The sequence below is a fragment of the Cavia porcellus genome, unplaced genomic scaffold (genome assembly GCF_034190915.1).
Source record: "Cavia porcellus strain 051 isolate PalLab524CR breed Dunkin Hartley unplaced genomic scaffold, mCavPor4.1 scaffold_30, whole genome shotgun sequence".
Classification (NCBI taxonomy): Eukaryota; Metazoa; Chordata; class Mammalia; order Rodentia; family Caviidae; genus Cavia; species Cavia porcellus.
Genome location: NW_026947513.1, coordinates 28097431 through 28106258, shown reverse-complemented (window position 1 = coordinate 28106258; position 8828 = coordinate 28097431).

Below are 8828 nucleotides of genomic sequence, written 5' to 3'. Positions count from 1 at the left end.
CCTTGTGAGTCACTCTTTTGAGATGCTATTGTGGAAGCTGCTCAGCGGATGAACATGTTTTCCTACTCTTTAAGAACATGGTGGGGAGGGCCCCGGGGTGTAGGTCAGCAGTAGAGCACTGTCCTAGCATGCCGGAGGCCTGGGGGTCAATCTTCAGCAGGAAAGAAAAAAAGAGGGAGTCAGGGAGGGAAGACGTTCAGAGTCCTCACACATCAAAAAGAAACAGTGTTGCATCCTCCCTTAGAATTTAGAGTCTGTGATTGGACCCAACTATTCTTTCTCTGCTTGTTTCCTCACGATCATCAGTTCTGTGGTGGAGAACAAGAATGAAAGAAGTTGGAAAGTCATGACTCAGACTGTGTGCATGCAGACAGGAGTATGGAATAAGAACCACTGTGACTTATAAGTATTGGAAATGCTTCCGAAACTATAGATGCCAAGATTTTTTAGCGAAAAGCATGTCACTGGAAAGCTGGGCATGGTGATACACACCTGAAACCCCAGCACTTGGGAAACTGAGGGAGAAGGCTTGTGAGTCTGAGGCCAGCCTGGGCTACACGGGGAGACCTTGTCTCAAAAAACAAACAAAATGAAGCAAATTCTTTTGAAAAGGATAATATGGATGAACTGTCCTTCCATGATGAAAGTGACTATGGTTCACTCATCACTTTTAGGTTATCTGTTTAGCTAAATAGGCACAGGCTCAAGGTCAGGTTAATAATCGGGTTATTTATTTTTGGTACCGGGGATCAAACTCACGACTGCACACTTGCAAAGCAGGCGCTTATGCTGCTGAGCTAAATCCCCAGCCCAATGAGGTTCTTTTATAGACTACTAGTGGCCTGAAAGAATAGGCACAACTTCCCAAATTCTGCTCCCGTGGCACAGCTTATTTATGGAAAGAATTACTAAAGGAATTAATTCCTAGAATGATAAACTCTTAGAACATGAGGGAGTAGATGCAGCCAGTGTGATCCAAGAGTTGGATTCCTGTTCTCCAACCAGTTTTCATGTGGTGTGGGAAAAAAGAAATCCTTGCATTTGGGAATCTCTTGTGGTAAGTTGGCTGAGCCCTGTACCAAAACTTCTCTTGCTTCTTTGCATCTTCTAAGGGAAATGCTTTACATATATGTCATCATTGATGTGTGTATATATATATATATGTATATATATATATATAGAGAGAGAGAGAGAGAGAGACAGAGACAGAGTATGTGTGTGTGTTTTTGTGTTTTGCTTAATGCATTTTAAAAACCATCCTATGCTATGGAGATAAAAAAGGAAATCTTATCAAAAGTTAATCCTTTGGTATGCTAGTGCATGTCTGTAATTCCAGCTACTCGGGAGGCTGAGTCAAGAAGATTGCAAATTATAAAAGGCCAGCCTGGGCCACTTAATGATACCTGGCCCCAAAATTCAAAAATGAAAACAGTGGAGGATGTAGCTCAGGATCTCCTGAGTTCAATCCTCAGTACTACCACAATAAGCAAAAATAAGTTTATACTTAGTATAAAGTATCTTATTTTAAACATCAAAAATATGTGGAAGTTGTGGGGTTTTTTTTTTCCTCCTTCAGTGCTAGGGATAAACCCAGGGCCTGGAACATGTTAGCCAGGCTTCTGAGCTACTCTGTAGCCCTAGATGTTTTTAGTTTTACATGAGCATTAAATGTATGGAGTGACTTGACTGAACTCCATTTTTATAGTGTATACATGGTTTCTTCAGTCAGTTAAGCTCCATTTCTGCACATCAGAATGCAGAGAACATTTTCCATTGCAAAGCATGGCAAGTCAGTATTAAAATATCAGCCTCATGGTACTAGAGAAAGACTTATTTATCATTTTCCAATAAATACTTTTTTTTGGTAACTGTTGATCTCTTCATAGGTCCTCATGAAGTTGGGTTTATTGGTTGAGCATCTGCTTCTCCCAGCAGATACATTATTTACTGACGCAGTTTAACGTGGTGATCTTAGTATGAAAGGAAATTAGTGAGGAGAAAATTAGAAGGCCGTCAAAGAAGCCTTGACTATTCTGCTGCATATTTCCCGTATTAGGAAGCAAGTGTCTGGGGGAGGATGTCTGTTTCCTGTGTTTCAGAAGCAGCATCTGTCTTTCAGCATTTAGTAGTTACCAACACCCATCAAGTTGGTCATAAGCTTAGAAAACAGAACTTCCATAATTTAAAAAAAAAAAGATTTGGCAAAGAACAGCAAAACAAAATTGCAAACTTGCATTAAAGGAAAAAACTGATGGTACTACCTAGTAAAAATTGAATATATACCCAACCTTACTGACAAGATTTCCCTAGGATGACATGGTCTGAGGGGCTAAAGAGAGGAAAAAGAAAAATGTTCCACTTGTGATGTTACTCAGTGAAATTCATAAACCGATAAACCTATCATAAACTGAAGATGAATTTAATACACCTAACCTATCTAGAATCATAGCTTCCATTAGCCTATCTTCTGTGTGCTCAAAACACTAACATTAGCCTGCAGTTGCACAAAATCATCTAACACAAAGCCCATGTTATAACAGAGTGCTAAACGGCTGGAATGTAATGAATACTGTATTGAACATGAAAAGCTGGATAGTTGTATGGGTACTCTTTGCTCTATGGTAGCCAAAAAAAATCATAAAATGGAATCATTCTTAAAGTTGGAGACCATCTGTTTTGAATTTGATTAATGGAATTTAAAATGTAACATGAATACTTTATCCATAGATGTACTCCTAAGAAAAGACAAATTTAATAGCTGAGATCAACAAGCCTGTCTCACACATTTGTAGTTATTCTAGTCAACATATGAAATGTGCTTAACAGGAGGCTGACATTGGTAAGGAAGATAACAGATCCAAGCAGAAAACGTCAGGTTTAACTGGGGCATCGTTGCTTTCTACTGATGCTTTAGAAGTGCATTTATGTCTACCATTATAGGTAGATAATTGCAAAGGATCCGTTCAAGACAGCTTTAGATTTTGAGGTATTGGTCAAAACATTCCATCTACTCTGTTAGCTGATGTGATCATTTGTTTCTAAATTTTGTTCCAGTTTGTGCAGTCTTGGAGTTCAAAACTTACTGCTGGAGTTAAATTGTGTTCTATATGAAATATATGTTTCACAATTTTAAAAACTAGTGGGATAATCCTTTTATGTATTTTTCTTGACAAGAGTATAACCAGAAGTCCCAGGGAAATTTATGTGGTATACAGTGCTCATATATTTTATTTTATTTACTTGTCTTTTTGAGACAGGGTCTCACTATACAGTTCGAACTAGCCTTGAGCTCGCTTTGTCCCAGGCTTGTCTCAAACTTCCAATGATCCCCTTGCTCAGCCTCCCGAGTGCTGGGGTTATAGGCATGTGCCACAGTGCCTGGCTCCTGCAATACTCATATATTTTAAAGTTGTCAGGCTGTACACTTGCCTAGCATGCATGGAGCCCTGGCTTTCATCTTCAGCAGCACCAAAAAAAAAGAAAAGAAAAAGAAAATTTCTCTTAAAGATATTCCCTTCACTCGACCTCAGAATACATGAGTTAATAATACTGTAAAAGTAATACTATTAATTTATCTTGAACAATTTAATGAATCATCATGTAAATTTCATGTAATTTTTCTTGCTATTTATGTAATGCAACCTGTTAAACTGACAGAAAGCTTTTCCAAATTTCAGCCACAAAACATTTTGTAGGTATTTAGTGTAGGCAGAGATTTCAGTAGTTAACTCCAAGGCTTTAAAGTCCAAGTTAAACTGATAATGTAATTGAGTAAAAGTGGACTAGCAGCATATCAAACACAAGCATGTTCTTTATTTCCCCGTACACAAATATCTGGGCCTACTCTTTGTCAAATATTCCAGTTTTTCAAAGCAAATGGAAATTTTTAAATGAACTCTTCTAGATTTAAAATGGTTTTTATATTTTGGTTTTTGAGACAAGGTCTCCCTCCATAATCCAGGCTGGCCTTGAACTCACTAAGTGGCCCAGGATGTCCTCGAATTTGTGGAGACCCTCCTGTTTCAGCCTCCCAGGTGCTGGCATCACAGGTGTATGCCACCATGCCTGGCTGGATTTTAAATGCTTTTAAACGTTTCTAAAGAATTTAGCAGCTGGTTAGTGGATTGTATCATGAGACAATTCATATTTGAATACTGAGTGTCCACTCTGTGCCAGGAACTGTCTTAGGTCCCGGGAATATAGCACTGGAAATAGCAAGCAAAAGTCCACCTTTATGGATCTTATATTCTAGTCAGCAGTTCTTAGTTTGGGGTCCACTCCAGCCTCTCCACACTTGCTAAGGAAGTCCCTCTGCACGATGGCTGGCAGGTGAGACTCCTGCGTATGTGCTCCAGGGATGGATGCTGCCTGCCCTCAGTGCAGTCCAGTCCACTCCCCAGACTCATCTCTTCAGAAAGGGCCTGTGGAGAGCCCAGGCTTGCCCATCTCCTTCAGGACCAGGAGGATTTGTTATTTCCTTATCTCTCAATCCCTCAGCAGAGTTTTTGCAGCTTTAGGCACTTAGAAACTGTCAGTCTGAATCTGTTCTTTTCTTATGGCTGCAAAATGTAATTCTCTTTCACATGACAGCCATTAAATCCTGTAAAATTGTGTTTCTCTCTTAAAATTCTGGCAACAGGGTTTTAGCCATTTTTTTTTTGAACACTTGGAGTGGGTTTGCAGCCGTGTCACCACCTCGCCTCAGGAGACTGTTGGGTCTGCATGTCCTTATACACAGACTCCAGAAATGGAGGGTGACCAGGTCAATGGAGAGTAGGTTTATTACACTTTGTTTCAGGCACTGTGTTAGCAAGCGTGGTTCTGCGTCAGCCCCGCACTGCAGATCAAGGCTCCATCATCTACCTGCGACCTGATCTTGGAGTGTTTTGTAAAAAGATTTAGTCTGGACCTCAGTCGCCTTATCTAGAATATACACACTAGACTTACCTGACAGAATTCAATGATAAAATGCTGTTACTGATAAAATGCTTTAAAGAACACGTGGCCCACAGTACCAGAAGTGCTTTCACTACTTCTGTCCCCACCAGTGCAGCCTACCGCTGTTATTGTGCCACGCGTGACTCTGACGAGGCTTTCACACGTGATCTACCTTTATGTCAGCCCGCGCCACTTTACACTGATGCAGCTGGTCACTACACTTCAGTGAGGAACATTATACATTACCTTGTTTCAATTTCATGGAACTGTCTTTTCAGATTTTTTTTCAGTCTAAAGTCTGATTCAACAGGTTGAATGTATGGTGCTCAAACAATTTTTGTTGACTGAATGTCTCACAAGAGGGTATTTTTATAAAACACAAACCTCAAATAGCAGTTTATTAGAAACAGATTCTTACCTCTACATATGGACAGGAAAGAATGGGCTCAAGAATGGAAGAGTCATAAAAAAAGAATCTGAGAGGTAAAAATTAATGATAAAAAATGTAATATCAAAAAAAAAGAAATCTCCCTGATAAGGTTTTAAGAATAAGGACAGTCACCAGTCCCTAGGAATTAGAAACCCAGAACTGACTTCATTAATTCAAAAAGTACCTACCATATGGAAAGCAATGCACTAGAATAGGGTCTGTTGGGACAAAAGACAGTCTCTGCCCTCAAAGAAGTAAACACGAGGAAATAAGAAATGGTTGCATCCCCAACCATTTTATTTTTTAAAATTTTGAGATGTGTCTCTCTAAGTCGCTCAGGTTGGCCCTGAACTTGTGGCTATTCTGTCCCAGCCTCCTAAATGAGACTGTCCCTGGCTGAGTAGTGCTTTTTTTTTTTAATGGAAAAAAGATAAAAACAAAATTTCATAGCAAAACAACAGGAGAATAACAATAGTTAATATGTTACATTGTTATCTTTAGTTTTTCAGAATACAAGATATGGGCATTAAAATCTTCAATTGACATAGTAGTGCATATTTTGATTTCAGTACTGGTATCAAACCCAGGGGTGATTTACAACTGAGACACATCCCTGAAACACCCTTGTTTTGAGACAGGGTATCACCAAGTACTTTTGATGGGTCTTGTGATAGATGATGTCTTTTTGGCCTTGAACTCTCTTTGTAGCCCAGGCTGGTCTTGAACTCACAGCAATTCTCCTGCCTCAACCTCCCCAATGCTGGGCTTACAGGCATGCACCACCACAACCTGCCCACGATAGATTATTACTGGCTCCAATTCTTTTCCTCTCCCTATTTGTAATTTGGCATTTATTTCCCACTTTCTGTAGGGGTTCTCTCATCTACCTTCTTGAACTCGGACTTGTCACTATGACTTCAGCCAAAATGTGCTACTGAAATGAGTGTCCATTGCAAACACAGGCCTAGCACTGGGGATATAGCTGAACAGCACAAGTGCCTGACTGGCAAGCACAAGGTCCTGAGTTCGATTCCTAGTACCAAAAGAAAAAAAAAAGTAGGCCTAAAGAGACTGTGTATTTTCATTTGTCTCCAAGAGGACTTAAAAAAGCAGTCACTACACTACAGAGGCCTAGATGATGCCATTAGCCTAAAATCTAATCCCCATAGTAACCCTTAACTTACATCTCATTCACAGCAGTCCTGCTTTCCTATCAAACCCTAGTCCTAAACTTGGTAGCTGGAAGAGGGGTGCTGACATTAACCCTAAAACATGTGGCATTATTTTCAGATCCAGTGGCAGATGGATGTTAGCAGGAGAAAGTGAAAACCTCAAGGACCTCTGGGTGGTGAGGGGCTATCAGTGAAGGATTACCAAAACGGCTCCCAGTGTACTGTGGAATATAGAAATTGTGCCTAACAAACTTGGTTTCACTAAGATCTCCAGATAGCACTGAGGCAAGTGCCACTTGGTTTTTTTTTAAACTTGAAATGGGAGCCATAATAAAAGGAACAAATTATTCTGTTTCCAAAGAAACAGAAGAAAATACAAACACTCGGAACCGTTGTTTCAGCTGTTCTCATACTCAGAAGTGGCTTCCAAGCAAAGATCAAATCCAGAGTGATGAGAGAGTTACAAAAAGATGAGAGTGCCTGGGGCTGGGGATTTAGCTCAGTGGCATAAGCGCCTGCCTTACAAGCAGGCAGTCATGAGTTCGATCTCTGGTACCGATAAAAACGAAAAAGACAAAAAAAAAGATGAGAGTGCCTCTCAGGACATTTCACACAAAGTTCCCTGTGCATCCTAAAAGCATATGTATTAGTCAGCTTTCCCACTGCTGGTACAAAACACCTGATACCCACAATTTAGGGGAGAAAAGGTTTAACTTTGGCCCACCTGGCCCACCATTTCAGACCACCTTCGGCTGGTTCCAAGGCAGGAACATCATGTCGGTAGAACGGTGTGGTGGAGCCAAGCCGCTCACTGCAGGGAAGCAGGGCAGAGGAAGAGCAACAGCGTGACACCTGCCTCCTCCTCCTGTGAAGGAGCCCACCTCCTACCACAAGAGGACGTGCAGACTCATCTGTGGTCATGTGCCTCCATGACCTGGCCATCTCTCCAGGAGCTCCATCCAGTCAAACTGCCCAGATGAACTGGACAGCATCTTAGACATGTTTGTCAGCCTCACAGGGGGGCCAGCATATGAGGACTGTTTCCAGCAAACTCACAGGTGGCTTCTAAATGATGGAGTAGACTCTACATTGATGGGTGAAATCCTTGTTTCAACAAGGGGGTAAGGCTATTATTAGGTCGGGCAGGACTGGTGTAAGAGGCCACTGGGTCCTTGACTGGTTGGCTGTAAACATGTGTTGCCTTTGTGCAAGAGCGAGCGTCAGAGGGCAGGGTCAAGGGTCTGAAATAAACACGACAGAATACAGCTAAGTTCGAGTCAGGGTGTGGCTGACTGAGCTTCACAATTGCTATGGACAAGTGCCTAGCAGACTGAGGCTTTGTTTGATGGTACCAGGGATTGGATTTCGGGCTTTCACACGGAGCTAGATCCCCAGCACTTTCGTTTTTGGAGACAGGTCTAAGTTGCTGAGTTGCCCAGGATGGCCTCAAACCAAACCCATCCTGTTTCAGCCTCTTAAGAGTAACAGGATTACAGGTGTGTGCCACACATTGGCTGACATACGGCTTGTTCTATTTCAATGGCAACACCTAGAATAATTTTATCATGCCTACGAGGTTAGAGTATCTGGGTGAACAAGCCAGAAAATCTTTTGCCTACAGCCTTCGGACTGAGAGGAGGCAAAGAGCAGGCTCATCCACACTTGAACCTGATTTGAGCTCCTAGACACTAGGCTGGTAAGCAGGATATGAACTGGAGGTCTTCAGAGAGACACTAGATCTACTTTGCACATGAGTGATGTGGATTACTGGGGTCAAATGGCAGACCTGAAAAACACGACCGCAACATCTGTCACATTTGTTCACTTTGAAACGAGACTGGGTGGGGAGCTCACATTTCTGGCCTTTCATAGGCAGGCTTGAGCCAAAATAATGGTGCATGACTCAAGAGACCGGGTCATACATAAAAGGCGATGCAGCTCAGGACATGCTTTCTGGACACTCCCAAGGGTTCTAAAGTCATGACTGTGCCAAGAGCTCCACACTGTGAAGAAGCCCACACTAGCCCACAGTCATGGCTCAATCCTGAGGCTACCCACAGACGGGACCCAGCAGGCCCAGCCCTGCACTGGCCCGGCACGCATCTCACCAGCCTGGGTGTGAACCCAAGCACTTGGCTTTACACACTCCTAGTGATGGTTACTTGAAACGTTTCTAGCATAAAACCACCATTTCATTTTTAATTTACCTGAATCAAAAACAAACTACATCAAACAAACATAATGAAATTATACAACTTTTTTTTTTTTTTTTTTTTTTTTTGAGACAG